At 36.5% G+C, this 15,683-nt stretch overlaps 1 pseudogene; it reads left to right on the forward strand.

The window, feature by feature from the left end:
• The first annotated feature begins 1,753 nt into the window (after window positions 1-1,753).
• LOC106843205 (UDP-glucuronosyltransferase 2B31-like) overlaps window positions 1,754-15,683 on the forward strand; it is a 29,687-nt pseudogene continuing 15,757 nt past the window's right edge.

Here is a 15,683-nt window from a genome sequence, read left to right on the forward strand (position 1 = left end):
TTTGTTCCTGGGAGTGCACAGCGACATTGTCTCTGTGCAGTTCCATCAGCATAGGTCAATGTCTGCAAAGACTGCAAGGGTCTTCTGTGACAAAGACTACAGAGGTCCCGCAGATGTAAGTGGCAGCCAGGAATATTGGGGTCCTTGGAGGTGAATACTGCTGGGGTCCTACTGTTCTACTTTTCGGCTCATGGCAGATAGTTCCAACCAAGGAGATCCCTCTTGACACCAGGTTTGGTGCACTGGCACTCAGAGTGGCTGCAGAGCCAATATCCTGGGATCAGGCTCACATGGAATTACCACACTGCCTTAGCCCTGGGGCACAGGTGCATTTGCTGAAACAGTAGTGCCAATGTCTAAGGTGCAAGCATATACAAATCTCCCATGGAACTTGGGTCTGTGTCTGAGATTTGCCCAGTGACTTGGGCCCAGGAGGATTTAGCAGTGGCATAAGTCCTGAGATGACAGGGTGCAGTGGAGGCTTGGGTCCAGGGGTCAGGTTGCTGTCACAGCACAGCCTGGGGATGGTGGGTAAATTTCCAACTCTGGCCCCAGGGGAAGTCACAGAGCAGCAGCAGCATGTTTTGGCTAGCGGCCTGTTAAAGCCATGTGTCAGGAGCCAGGGGTGAGGTGCAGAGCAGCAGCAGCATGGCCCATAATCATGTGCCAAAGCCCTGAATTAGGACCCAAGTGTGAGGAACAGATTAGCAGTACTGTGGGCCCAGCAATGACAGATTAAAGTTGTGACTATGATCTGGGGACGAGATTTAGAGCAGCAGCAGTTCAGGCCAGGTAATCCAGTCAAAGCCACTGCTTGGAATACAGGGTAGGGTACAAAGCAGTAGCACATGGCCCAGTTATAGCAAGTCAAAGCACCATGTTGGGACCCAAGGGCAGGGAACAGAGCAGAAGCAGCTCCAGTCTCATAGATGGTAAGTTGCTGTGACATCCCAATCCAGGAGAGCAGGACAGAGCAGTGATGGGGCCCCAATGTGCAGGTCTCACCACAGTAATAGTTCCAGTCCCAGGGCGTAGACACAGCAGTGGGGACTCTGTGGAGCTCTGCAGCTGAAATCAGTGTTGATGAAAACTGTGGAAGCCCTCAGCAGCAAAGGCTGCAACGTCTATGGCAGTGAAGCTTATTGGGGTTCTCCAGCTCTTCTTTCACCACGGGGTGAAATTCCTCTGAGGGGAATCCCTCCTGGTGCCAAGCTGCTCTGGACTTGAGGATGCGATGATGCAGGTAGAATGCTTCCTACATGTTTCTACATGGCCATCCTCAGTTTTTGAGCGCTATTGGATTTTTGCTGCTTCTTCATTGTGGTCCAGAGCTTTCTCAAATTAATTTTCATTGGTTTGTAGTTGTCTACTTATTGTTTTTGTTGTTTTTGTAGGGAACACTAGTGTTGGGACCTCCTAACCCTCCATCTTGCTGATGTCACCTTATCTCTACTTCTGTGTCAAGGAGACTGCAGACACAAGAACCTCCCACTTACCATGTCTTTACACTAATCTTATGTCTTACATAATATAGTTGATTTGCATGTGTAAGGTCATTGACTCCTAGCTGGGTGATAAAATTGGTAGTCATAAAACAATATTAAACACACTGTGTAATCATGAAGTCTTCTACACTTTGCCTTTTCATCTGCTTCCCACAGCCTCTGTCTGTTCATATAATATATTTACTTTGAGGTACAGGAGTTATATTTTAACTTCCTGAATCATTGTACCTTGGATATAAGCATAAACAATGGCAGGAGGGAACAGCAAGTTAAAGGAAGTATTGCATATGACCAGGATATCTCTGAACAGGATCTCACTTCTACCGCTGCTACAGCTCAATTGTTACTTTACTCCTGGGAGTAGTGGAAAGGTGTTGGTGTGGTCAATGGAATATAGTCATTGGATCAACTTAAAGGCAATTCTGGATGAACTTGTCAGAAGGGGTCAGGAGGTACTGCTCTGAGATCATCCCTTCTTCTTGATCTCAAAAACCCATCTGGTATTAAATGTGAGATATTTTCTACATCTTTCACTGAAGATTATTTGGAGAATGCTTTCATGCAATGAGTCAGGAAATAGATACATGTCCCCAAGGATACATTTTGGATGCATTTTCCAATAATGGGAAAATTATTTTGGGAATATTCTAATATTTTTGAAAACTCCTGTAAAAATGTCATGTTGAGTAAGAAACGTATAACAAAACTACAAGAATCAAAGTTTGATGTCATTCTTGCAGATGCCATTGGATCCTGTGGTGAGCTGCTAGCTGAACTGCTTAAAATAGCTTTGGTGTACCATCTCCACTTCTCTCCATGCTATATGATTGAAAAGTACAGTGGAGGACTTCCATTCCCACTGTCCTACGTACCTGTTGTTACATCAGAATTAAGATATCAAATGACATTCAAGGAGAGGGTAAAAAATTTGATATAAGTGATTTATTTTGACTTTTTGGTTCCAAACATTTAATGAGAAAAACTGGGGTCAGTTTTACAGCAAAGCACTAAGTCAGTCAAGTTTTTAGTTTGCAGTGTGAAGTCCTAATTTTCCTACTGGCTTGGAAGGTGAGTTTGTATAAATATAAAGTCAAAGGAATTTATCTTTTATCAGTGGAATGGTGAAATGAAAATATAAAATGATCTGTCAATCTCATAAATATTAGGAAAGGCTTATATTGTAGCGTCGGTTAGAACCCTTTGGCCCGTTACTAGTGCAGGACACATCAGGAAGATATAAACCTCCAATTGAAGCACTTAGGACTTCTCTAAGCAATTACATATCCATCTTACTAAACTTTTTTTGAACTTGAGTCACTAGAAACCTCACAAAACGTCTTGATGAATGAAGACATAAATTTAGGAGGTATGCATATATTTCTAGCACAAGTATCAACGTAAGATTTAGGAAATTTTATCCACTTGATTAGTGCATTCCTCAGTCACTACTGGTGGGAATGCAAACTGGGGCAGCCAGCATGGAAAACAGTGTGGCAATTCCTCAAAAAATTAAAAATAGAAATACCATATGATCTAGCTATTCCACTTCTGAGTACTTATCCAAAGATCATGAAAACACTAATTTGAAAAGATCTATGCACCCCTATGTTCATTGCAGCATTATTCGCAATAGCCAACACTTGGAAGCAAACTAAGTGCCCATCAAGGATGAATGGATAAAGAAGATGTGGTATATATACAATGGAATACTACCCAAATGTTAAAAAAAGACAAAATCATGCCATTTGCAAAAACATGGGTGGAGCTTGAGGGTCTTATGCTAAGTGAAATAAGTCAGACAAATATATTTATACAACATCTTCTTTATCCATTCATCCATAGAAAGGTTGCTACCACATTTTGGCTATTGTGAATAATGCTGCAATGAACATAGGGGTGCATAAATCTCTCTGGATTGTTGATTTCAAGTTCTTTGGGGAAATACCCAGTAGTGGGATAGCTGGATTGTATATTTCTATTTTTAATTTTTTGAGAAATCTCCATACTGTTTTCCAAAGTAGCTGAACCAGTTGCCTTCCTATCAGCAGTCTATGAGGGTTTGCTTTTCTCCATATCCTCTCCAACATTTATTATTTCTTGTCTTGGTAATTATAACCATTCTGATAGGTGTAAGGTGATAGCTCCTGGTAGTTTTGATTTGCATTTTCCTAATAATTAGTGATGTTGAATGTCTTTTCCTGTGTCTTTTGGCCATCTGTATATCTTCTTTGGAGAAATGTCTGTTCATATCCTTTGTCCATTTTTTTTCTTGTTGAGTTGTATGAGTTCTTTATATATTTTCAAAATTAACTCCGCGTAGAATGTATGATTTGCAAATATTTTCTCCCAGTTGATGGGTTGTCTTTGCATCTTGTTCATGGTTTCTTTTGCCTTGCAGAAGCTTGTTAGTCTGATGTAGACACATTTGGTTATATTTCCTTTTGTTTCCCTTGCCTGAGTAGATATCGTATTCAAAAAGATGCTGCCAAGACTGATGTCAAAAAGTGTACTGTCTATATTTTCTTCTAGGAGTTTTATGATTTCAGATCTTACATTCAAGTCATTAATACATTCTGAGTTAAGTTTTGTGTATGGTGCAAGATAATGGTCTACTTTCATTCTTTTGCATGTGGCTGTCCAGTTTTACCAACATCATTCATTGAAGAGACTTTCCTTTCTCCATTTCATGTTCTTGGCTCCTTTCTCCATGTGAATTATATTTAATAATTGTCTATAATTGTGAATGTACTTATATGACATTAGAAATGGTCGAAGGTTCCTCTCACATTTCTCCCTCTTTACTTTTCATATATGAATGTACTTATATGACATTAGAAATGGTCGAAGGTTCCTCTCACATTTCTCCCTCTTTACTTTTCATATATGAATGTACTTATATGACATTAGAAATGGTCGAAGGTTCCTCTCACATTTCTCCCTCTTTACTTTTCATATATATATATAGATCTACATATAGACCTATACAGACATACACAACATATACGTTATACATTTAAATTTTATATATATATATATATTATACACATACACACATTTTTATATTTGCTTTATGAAAGAACACTTACAAATATCTTTGGCTACAACTTTCCAAGCTCCTTTCAGAAAATTACCTGGTATGTTCATGACAATATTTCACTTCATCTAACATTTGTTTTGTTTTGCTTTTCCCTTCAGGAAGACCCACTACGTTATCTGTGTTAATGAGGAAAGCTGAAACATGACTCATTCGAATCTATCGGGATTTGAATTTCCCCAGGCACTCTTACCACATTTTGAAATTGGTGGTGGACTCCACTGCAAACCTGAAAACCCCTGTCTAAGGTAACCTATTCTTTCTTATTTGTTGTGTTTTGTTTACCTTGTATTTTCATTAGGAACGATTCTGCATTCTTCATTTAAAATGTTTGATTACATGGGACTTCAGCATCATGGAGGAGTGAGCTTGCCCAGGACTCTCTCCCCTCCAACACACAACAAAATAGAGCAACCATGTTCCAACAGAACAATATCGTAATAGCACGGCAATCCTCAGAGACCCACAGTAGCCAAATGACAGAGGACGGAGAGGCTGGAGCTCCCCTCAGAGGAGCTAGAACAGGGTAAGAGAGATCTTCGCTCCCTCCCCTAGAGACTGGGATCGCTGCCACAGGAGGCTCCAGAGGGAAGGAGTGGGGGAGGGACCACACATCTGCAGGATCACCCAGGACTCCCACAGCCATGCAGCCCAGATGGAAGCCCTCTAACGGGGGAAAGCTTTCACGTGGGGTGACCTCAGCAAGCCAAGACCCCAGGAGAGCAGATAGCGAAAGCTGATTGGGAAACCGGGTCTGGGCGCGAGAGAAGGTGCCCCTTCCTCCCCCAGTTGGCGCTATGCCCGCCATCTCAGGTGAAGGCAGAGGGCTCAGAATACGCAGCTCTTGACCTCCATCTAGTGGCATGAGGCTGTAACTGCAACCAAATAATAGCGTGTGCAAAAACCATTCTAGCATCAAACAATTCATAAAAACTCCAGACCAGAGAGAAAATAAGGACCCAGAATTATGCCCTGAGGACTCCACATTATCTCCAACACTTTTGTCTTCTTGATGGTTGCCATTCAAACAGGTGAGTGGCGATATCTCATTTTGGTTTTGATTTGCATTTCCCTGGTGATTAGTGATATTGAGCATCTTTTCATGTACCTGTTGGCCATTTGAATATCTTCTTTGGAAAAATATCTATTTATTTCCTCTTTCCATTTTTTAATTGGATAATTTGTTTTTTGTTATTGAGTTGTATGAGTTCTACATAATTTTAGATAATAACCCCTTAATCTGTATATGGTTTGAATAATATTCTCTCATTCTGTAGGTTGCATTCTGTAGGTTTGCTTTTGTTGTTTCTTTCTTTGGTTTTGTAGAAGTTTTTAAGTTTGATGTAGTCCCAATTGATTTTTGCTTTTGTTGCTTGTGGTTTTGGTGTCGTATTGAAAAAAATCATTGCCAATACCAATGTCTAGGAGCTTCTTCCCTGTGTTTTCTTTTAAGAATGTTATGGTATCAGGCTTTACAGTTAAGTCTTTCACCTATTTCGAGTTAATTTTTGTGAGTGGTGTAAGATAGGGGTCCATTCATTTTTCTGCATGTATTTATCCAGTTTTCCCAACGCCATCTGTTGAAGAGATTATCCTTTCCCCATTGCATGGTCTTGGCTTCCTTGTCAAATGTTAGTTGACCATATAATTCTGGACTCTGTATTCTGTTCCATTGGTCTATATGTCTATTTTTATGCCAGTAATCATACCGTTTTAATTATTGCAACTTTGTAGTATAGTTTGAAATCAGAAAGCGTGATGCCTCTGGCTTTGTTCTTCTTCTTTTTTTTTTTTCCTTTTTTTCTCTTACTGCTTTTTCTCCCCCAATCCCCCCAGTATATAGTTGTATATTTTAGTTGTGGGTCCTTCTAGTTGTGGCACATGGGATGCTGCTTCAGCATGGCTTGATGAGTGGTGCCATGTCTGCGCCCAGGATCCGAACCAGCGAAACCCTGGGTCACTGCAGCAGAGCACGCAAACTTAACCACTCGGCCACGGGGCAGCCGCTTGTTCTTCTTTCTTAGAGTAGCTTTGACTATTTGTGGTTTTCGTGGTTCCATGAAAATTTTAGGATTTTTTGATCTATTTCTGTAAAGAATGCCATTGGAATTTTGATAAGGATTGCATTGAATCTATAAATGGCTTCGAGTAGAATGGACATTTTAACAATATTAATTCTGATTCATGAAGACAGGATATCTTTCCATTTGTGTCTTCCTCTATTTGTTTCAACAAAGTCTTTTATTTGTTGTTGTACAGATCTTTCACTCCCTTGGTTAAATTTATACCTAGGTATTTTATTGTTTTTGATGCTATTGTGAATGGGAGTTTTATTTCTTTTTCAGATGTTTCACTACCAAGTGTTTATAAATGTAATGGATTTCTGTATGTAGATTTTATATCTGGCAACTTTACTGAATTTGTGATTAGTTCTAAAAGTTTTTGGGTGAGTCTTTGGGATTTTCTATAAATGAAATCATAGTGTCTCCAAAAAGCCAAAATTTTGCTTCTTTCTTTCTGATTTGGATGCCTTTTTTTTTTTCTTTATCTTGTCTAGATGCTCCAACCAGCACTCCCACTACTGTATGGAATTAGAGTGTGAGAGTGGGCATCCTTGTCTTCTTCCTGATTTCAGAAGAAAAGCTTTCAATTTTTCACCATTTACCATAATGTTAGTTGTGTGCATGTTATATACAACTTTTATTATGTTGAGGTATTTTCCTTCTGTATCCAATGTGTTAAGTGTTTTTATCATGAAAGGATGTTGTATTTTGTCAAAGGATTTTTTTGCCTTTATTAAGAGGATCATGTTATCTTTATCTTTCATTCTATTAATGTGATGTATTACATTTTTGATTTGCATATATTGAACCATCCTTGCATCCCAGGGATAAATCCTACTTGGTCACGCTGTCTAATTCTTTTAATGTGCTCTTGATTTTGGTTTGCTGATACTTTGTTGAGAATTTTTGCATCTATATTCATCGGGGATATTGGTCTATAGATTTCTTTTCTTGTAGTGTCCTTATTTGGCTTTGGTATTAGGGTAATGCTGGCTTCATAGAATAAGCTTGGAAGTGCTCCCTCCTTTTCAATTTTTTGGAGCAATTTGAGAAAGATTGGGGTTAATTCTTCTGTAAATGTTTGGTAGAATTTGCCAGTGAAGCTGCCTGTTCCTGGGGTTTTCTATCTTGGGAGGTTTTTGATTATTGACTCAGTCTCTTTACTCATTAATGATCTGTTCAGATTTTCTACTTCTTCATGATTCAGTCTTGGTAGGTTGTGTGTTTCTAGGAATTTATTCATTTCTTCTAAATTATCCAATTTTTTGGCATATAATTGTTCATAGTAGTCTCTCATGAGTCTATGTATTTCTGTATTATTAGATGAATGTCTCCTTTTTCATTTCTAGTTTTATTTATTTGAGACTCCTTTTTTCTTAGTCTAACTGAAGGTTTCCCAATTTTGTTTATCTTTTTTAAAAGACAGAGAAATACAAATACTGTATGATGTCCCTTATATATGGAATCTAAAAAAGCTAAACTCATAAAAACAGAGAGTAATATGGTGGTTACCAGGGGATGAGTGGTGGAGAAATATTGTTTAAAGGTACAAACTTGCAACTTGTAGTAAAGAAGTCTTAGAGAGCTAATGCACAGTACAGTGAATATAACAACAATGTTGTATTATAATCATCAAACTTGAGAAAAGACTAGACCTTAATTATTTCAACCACAAAAAAAAAGATAATTATGTGGTGTGATAGAGGTGCTAACTATCACTACAATGGCAATCATATTACAATGTATAAATGTATCAAGTCAACATGTTGTGCACCTTAAATTACACAATGATATATTTCAAAAATATTTCAATAAAAAATGCATACAAATTTTAACCAGAGATATCCCTGGATAGAGAAGATAAGTAAATTTTATTTCCTTTCTTATAATTTTTCATACTTTTGCAAACTTTCTTGCAGTAAGCTTATATTATTTTCATAATGATGTCACAGAATGACAATGACCAATTCACATCAGAGATGAATCTGTAAACAGGATGTATTATTACATATTGTAGGGAACCATCGTACACATCACGGATGAAGAAGCTTTGGGCAGCAAGCCAATGATACAAAACATCGAAAAACAGGTAACTTTTTTCTTTTCTTTTTTTTGCAACAAAGTCTGCAAAATCAAAGTTTGCAGACTTTGTCCTGTTTCCTTTTTTCTATAAAAATACTTTTGAAAAAAAGTTTTATGACAGTTATTAGGATCAGAAAGTATACTTTTTATGTTGGAAGGTTATGTCATTATGTTCCAGAGAGAAAAGGACAAATATGGACTTAAAACAGAAGGACTGGAAGAAAAAAAAAAAAAGATGAGAATACGGTTTTGACCAGATACACAAGAAACTTTTGCTCCTCTACATTCTTATTTTGGTAGGAGAGTACATTGAGCAATGTGGGATTATTCTAACATAGCAGGTAATAAAAGTTTTTAAATTGGCAAAGATCAGGAACCACAAAGCAAAATAATTCTGAAGCAATTCCAGGCAAACACAGATTCACCAGGAGCTTTATATAGTTTGAACTGAGCTACTCAGGAGGGTGACCAGCTCTCTGCTGCAGAAAGCCCTGCTGTGCCTCTCCTTCTGTGAGGCAGCCACTCTCTGAGGGACTCGGGGAGGTGAAGATGAGGGCCCCTCACAGCCAGTTAATACATAGCACATTCTACTAGGACATCTATTATACAATATTATTTCAGGGCAAAAGATGTCATATGTCAACAAACCCAGCAACATGGTCACTCAAATATGTAACTACAGAAGTATATTTCTGGATTATAAATAGGACTCATAGAACTATTTCACAGAAATTCCAAATTACAATACCAGACTCCTTAATGTTAGCAATTAGTAATTTAAGGAGACAGCTTGGGAGATTTTGATAAAATTTAAGGTAACGTATAAAGGAGTATGGAGCTGACAGAATGATAGACATAAAGTCATCCTAATAATAACTATTTCTTAGAGCTGATAGAGAAATGAAAGACCAATGGCTAAAACAAAATAATTTTCTAGAAATCCTGCCTAGAAAAAACAAAAATGATTTAGTATAATTGTAATGATAAAGAATTAAAGATGAGTTAAGATCCTGTGGTATAGCCTCCTTCCAAAAATCTACATTAGTAATTACTAACATTATTGGTGAAGAGTCTGGGTATATTATTGTCTAACAGTACCTCCCCCTCACTACACTACTGTGTGCTGTCTCTATTTCATTGCTTGCTCATACACACACACACATTTGCACAAATATGCATAATAGAGGAAATTAACCTTGTATCACGTCTCCTTCCCAAGAACCTAAGAGATTAGGTCTGTTAAAAAACAGCCATTACTAAAAACAATGTGGAGTTTCCTCAAAAAATTAAAAATAGTATTATCATATGAGCCAGTGTAGAGGAAGAAGACATTTCCTTTACCCAATCTAGGTCCTTCTGGCCAGACTACAAATTAAACTCACGTGAGATAGAATAACAGGAGAAAATTAAACAAAGCTTTATAACATGTGTACATGGGAGAGACTCAGGCAAGCTGAGCAACTTGCCAAAATGGTAGAGGTTCTCATCTTAAATACCCTCCTCAGCTAAAGGCAAAGGAGGATGTTGGGGGGTGGGGGGAGTCAGTTATGGGAGATTATCAGAAAAGCACAGTAAACAAGAGTAAGGTTATTATGCAGATTTAAGTCCTTGCCTTCTGTATTGATAAGAGTTTCTAGAGATAAGGTCGTCCCCCCTTCTTCCTGGTACAGGAGAGAGAGACACCTTTATAGATGAAGATTTTCTTTACAAATGTAAATGTCTCTTAACAAAGGGTAAATCCTACTTGTCAGAGTTTCTCTCATGTCTGCAGTTTTTTAAAAGTAACCGGCCCAAAATAATCCTCATGCCAAACAAACATATCTTGGGGTGGCCAATTCCAGTCCCCCACACCAGGCATTCCACTTCTGGGTATATATCCCAAGATTGCAATTAGGATTCCAATGAGATATTTGCACACTCATGTTCATGGCACCACTATTCACAAGAGCCAAGAGATTGAAGCAACCCAAGTGGCCATCAACAGATAAAGCAATAAATAAAATGTGACATATACAAACAACAGAACATTACTCAGCCTTTAAAAGGAAGGAAATTCTGACATGTTACAACATAGATGAACTTTATGCTAAGTGAAATGTCAGTCACAAAATGACAAACACCGTACACTTTACTTTATATGTGGTATCTAGACTAGCCAAATTAATAGAAACAAAAAGTAGAATGATGATTGCCAGGGGTTGAGGAAAGGGGAAATGAAGAGGTTTTTAATGAGCATAGACTCCCAGTTTTACAAGACGAAAGAGTTCTCCAGATTAACACTGCTGAAATGTACACTTAGGAATGGTTAAGTAGGTAAATTCTATGTTATGTGTATTTTACCACAATAAAAATAAAACAGTCACTGCTTTAATAATTCCTATTTATATTTGATTTTCTCTCTTTAGCTGTTTATAGCAGTCCTTTCAATAAGTTTGCTATGCTGTTGTTCTTTTGTGATAGTGTAAATTCTTTCTTCACAGGAAATGGAACAGTTTGCCCAGAGTTCTGGAGAAAATGGTACTGTGCTATTTACTCTGGGGTCAATAGTCAGTAACATGACAGAAGAAAGGGCCACTGTGATTTCATCAGCCCTTGCCCAGATTCCACAAAAGGTACATAAAGTACCTTCTAGAGGACAACAACTTAATGAGTCTGCTAAACTCTGTAAAGAGTCTGATGACAAACATTTCCTGCAAGAAAGGTAAACTGTTATGATCATTCTAACATATCTCAGACATCAGTTTAAAAACCAAAATATGCATAGCAGGTGCTAAAGTAGTACAAAGGGTATTTTTGATTGACAATAACTTTGGCATTAACATTGTGATAAAAAAGAAATATATTTAAGAGGTGTAGTGTGAAGTTTTGGTATTATAATGGTATTGTGGGTAGGTACAGAAATCACCATATTCTGCCCTATAATTTGTTCCTTTTCCTTGCAGGATTGCTGAGGGCACTGTACACACTACAGAAGTTCTCAGAAAGGAGTTAAATTTTAAAAGTAACTGTACTAGGACAATAACGCTAAGCAGCATTGATAAATGTCTGAATGTATCATGCAATTTGCACTTGCCATGCAATCCTAACCTCTTTTACTTACCCTAAATTTCATAATTTTCAGGCTTCTACTGAGAATAAGGATGGCCAGAGCTCACCAAGCTGCCTCCAGGCACCTAAGCCAGCCATGACAATTTAGAGAAAGAGAAAAATAGACTTGCTCTGTTTGATTGGGCCCTGGGAAAGTCTGAAGCACAAAGATAAAAGTGAAATGGTGAATATGGGTCCCGCCCTTAAGGTGAACTCTGTGCATTATAAAATCTGGTCCCTAATAGACTCTGCTCCTAACCTATTAAATTAACTACTCATCCTGACTGAGGAAGGAGAAGGGAATATAAGGAGTCAGGTAGAAGAAAGACTGTCATGGAAAAGGTTCAGATGCCTCCATCTCCATAAAATATAGTTGTAAGTTTTTGTAATATATAAAATACACCTGGGGTCTTTGTACATTTGTGAACTACTTTTTAGTTTTCTATCTGATATAGTCTTATCCTAATCATCTATGCTATTTTTTTTCTGAGAACCTAAAGTTACTTTACATTCACATAGCAAATAGAATGTAAACACTAGTAAATTGTAATCCAGTTTATGAGGATTTCTTGGGAATGCCAAAATTGGTAGCTTCTTTTGGTACTGGGCATATAAACCATATTAATAAATGCTGTCAGTGCTTTGTGCTTCATTGTTGAAGTGTTAAGTGTCAGTTGAATAAATTTTAGCATCATAATTTTGGAATTTTTTCAACAGCCATATCATTATTTATAAATTACCCGCAAGCTCTCCTATTCTAAATTTAAACAATTTCCAAACCTAGCAACAGTAATAATACTCTGGATTCATGTCAAATATTACCAACTGAATTTTTCTTGGAGGTAGTGCTTAATAATTTATAATCTAAAAGAAGTTATACTTACTTCCTAAGCAGAATGAATTAATCATTAATAAAGTATTAATAAGTGGAAATACTTATTTTTCACTAGTGTCTGATTGCACAGACTAGCCTTTTATAATTAAAATATGTAAAAGTCTAATATAATAACTTAAGGACCAAGTGGCTATAAGTAAACTTGCTTCAATAACAGTCAGAAGGAAATAAAAAGGTTAATATTAAATTTAGAAAATGAGAACAAGTACATAAAGCAAAATAAATGTGCAGATTATTAGTAATTTGCCACTGTTTTTAACACTAGCATCATGACTGCCTAACAATTTCCTAAATATTTGAAGTTGTCATTGATTATCTATGTCACTACGATTTCTCTGTGCTACGTGTAAAATGCCATGATTGCATTTCAAACCTGGTCGAACATAATAAGTACATCTGAGTATTCCTCTTACATCAGTGTTTTCATGGTTCTCATTATCTAACATCTCTTGTCCTCATTTCCTCATCCACCATGTTGAAGGCATTTAACTAGATGTCTTTTAATCTCTTTGGAATTCTAACTGCTATAACTTTGAAATTTGACTCATGGAAAAAGATATTTTCTTTACTCTAACAGGTTCTATGGAGATTTGATGGTGAGAAACCAGACACCTTAGGATCCAATACTTCAGCTTCATCAGTGGATCCCCCAGAATGACCTTCTTGGTAAGACTCAGGAGGACAAATACTAAAAACATGAGTAACAGCTAAGCAGAGTGACAATAGTTCAACAGGAAACAAATTTAATGAGCACTTATTATTGAAATACTCAAAAATAAAACTTAAGTTCTTTATATTTATTTCCAGACCTGGGGAAAAAAAGGATAAAATATAACAGTCAGCATTTTGTTATACAAAGACACATTCCTTATGGCCAGAATGAAAATATCTTTATTTCAGGTGTAATTACTTCCAGTGAATTTTTCAATAACTTCCTGGATTGTTGCTCTATCTCTGAATTCTCTCCTTACATCTATCTTTTCCCCTACTTGTAGGGATATTTCAAATGCTACTGAAAAATAATAGCTCTCTTTTATTACCAGTGATTCTTCATTTTTTATACAAAAAAACATCTACAATGAAGTGATAATACATTTCATGATAAAATGTAGCTTTTCTTTCCTCTGGTTCCAGGATCAATAATATCACCCTTCCTGCTGTCTTGGCACCCTTCATATCAGACTCAATAACTTCACTATTTCTTTAAGAGACTATGTTTCTAACGTGCCCCCTTCTTTTCTTGCACATGTTATTTCTTTTATTCTGAATATTCTTTCAATTTGTTCACCTGCCAATCTTGTATTCATTTTTGAAGTTCAAGTGACACACCACTTCTTTCATGTAGTCTTCACTTACCTCTCCAGCAAATTTAGGTATTTATTGCTCTGAGTTCTGAAAGCAATTTAAATGCAGTTTCAAGTATATAATAATCTATCTTAAAAACATTACCTCTTTCAGTGTCTTATAATACCCATTTCTCATTTTATTTCTAAAACTTGTAATTAATAGTTTTCCCAAAATTCACTCAATCCCAGGTCATCCAAAAACCAAAGCCTTTATAACTCACGGTGGAACCAATAGCATCTATAAGGCAATCTGCCATGGTATCCCTTGGTGGAACCAATAGCATCTATAAGGCAATCTGCCATGGTATCCCTATGGTGGGCGTTCCTTTGTTTGTGGATCAACACGATAACATTGCTCACACGGAGGCCAAGGCAGCAGCTGTTGCATTGAAGACAATGTCAAGTATAGATTTGCTCAGTGCATTGAAGTGAATCATTAATGATTGTTCATGAGTATAATAATTTTTTTTACTAGATATTACTTCTAGAGAGGTTCTTATATGAAGGCTGTGGGGGCAGCAATGGGTCTAGACATAAACACAATGATGAGTAACATTTATTCAATCCTTTGAAGACAGTCATCAATAACCCATTGTGAGTGTCACATTAAGTTTTTTTAGTGGTTTTAGGAGAAAGGTTTGTCAGATGTTTAAAGATAGTGGAGAAATTGTGAAATAGCCAATTAATACAATGAGAAGAATCACTGAAATAGTGACCCAAGGATTAAGAGGAAACGTTGAGAACAAAGTTGAGGTAGGGAACCATGAATGTTATAAGAGTACTAATCTGCAGTTATGGCTTTCTTTCAGGATAGGAACTCATCAAATGTTTTAAACTCTTCTAAAATGATTTATTTTCAGTAAATAATATGAAAATAATTCAATCTCAAATTCTCATTACATTTAACACTTCTAAAATTTTCTATGCTAATGTTTTGACCTCATCCCTGATAAATGGTAAACAACTTGGACTTTCAAACTTACCCAGTTAAAACTGTGTGGATACTACTTATAAATGTAGGCATAGTCTTAGTTGTTTGGGTTGTGCTTGTTTCTGTCTTATTTGAAAGAATTGTAAAATCAATAAGTAAATGACTTGGAAGAGATGTACTGGAATATTCCTTTTTAAAAGCCAAATTTTCTGAAGCCAGACATATTTAGTTTCCAAATTATTTCAGGATACGCATTAATTTCAGTTATACTGTTACTATTATTATCATAATTATTATGTGTATACTTTCCCCCTTTTGCTTCATAATTACTTTGGAAATAAAACATTTTGTGTAAGAAAATATTGGTAATAATGGCACAGTGGACATTTGTGTTTTAAAAGTATTGCTATTTAATTTTAATTTTAGCACTACTATTATTCATCCTAAATGAGCACCATGAGAAGCACATTTTCTTTTTTTTCTTTTAAAGAATGTATCATTTGATGGTTTTATGTAAAAGTACATCTCTTTAGTATCAATGTCTTCTTATACTTTTTAAATTTTTAGTAATGTAAAGCTGGTGTCAAAAAATGAAGATTGTTTCTTTATTAGCTGATACATATTAGATATTTATGATATGCTACATATTGTCTAAGTTCTTTGCATGTATTATGTAACTT

This window comes from Equus asinus, chromosome 3 (assembly GCF_041296235.1).
Source record: "Equus asinus isolate D_3611 breed Donkey chromosome 3, EquAss-T2T_v2, whole genome shotgun sequence".
Taxonomy (NCBI): domain Eukaryota; kingdom Metazoa; phylum Chordata; class Mammalia; order Perissodactyla; family Equidae; genus Equus; species Equus asinus.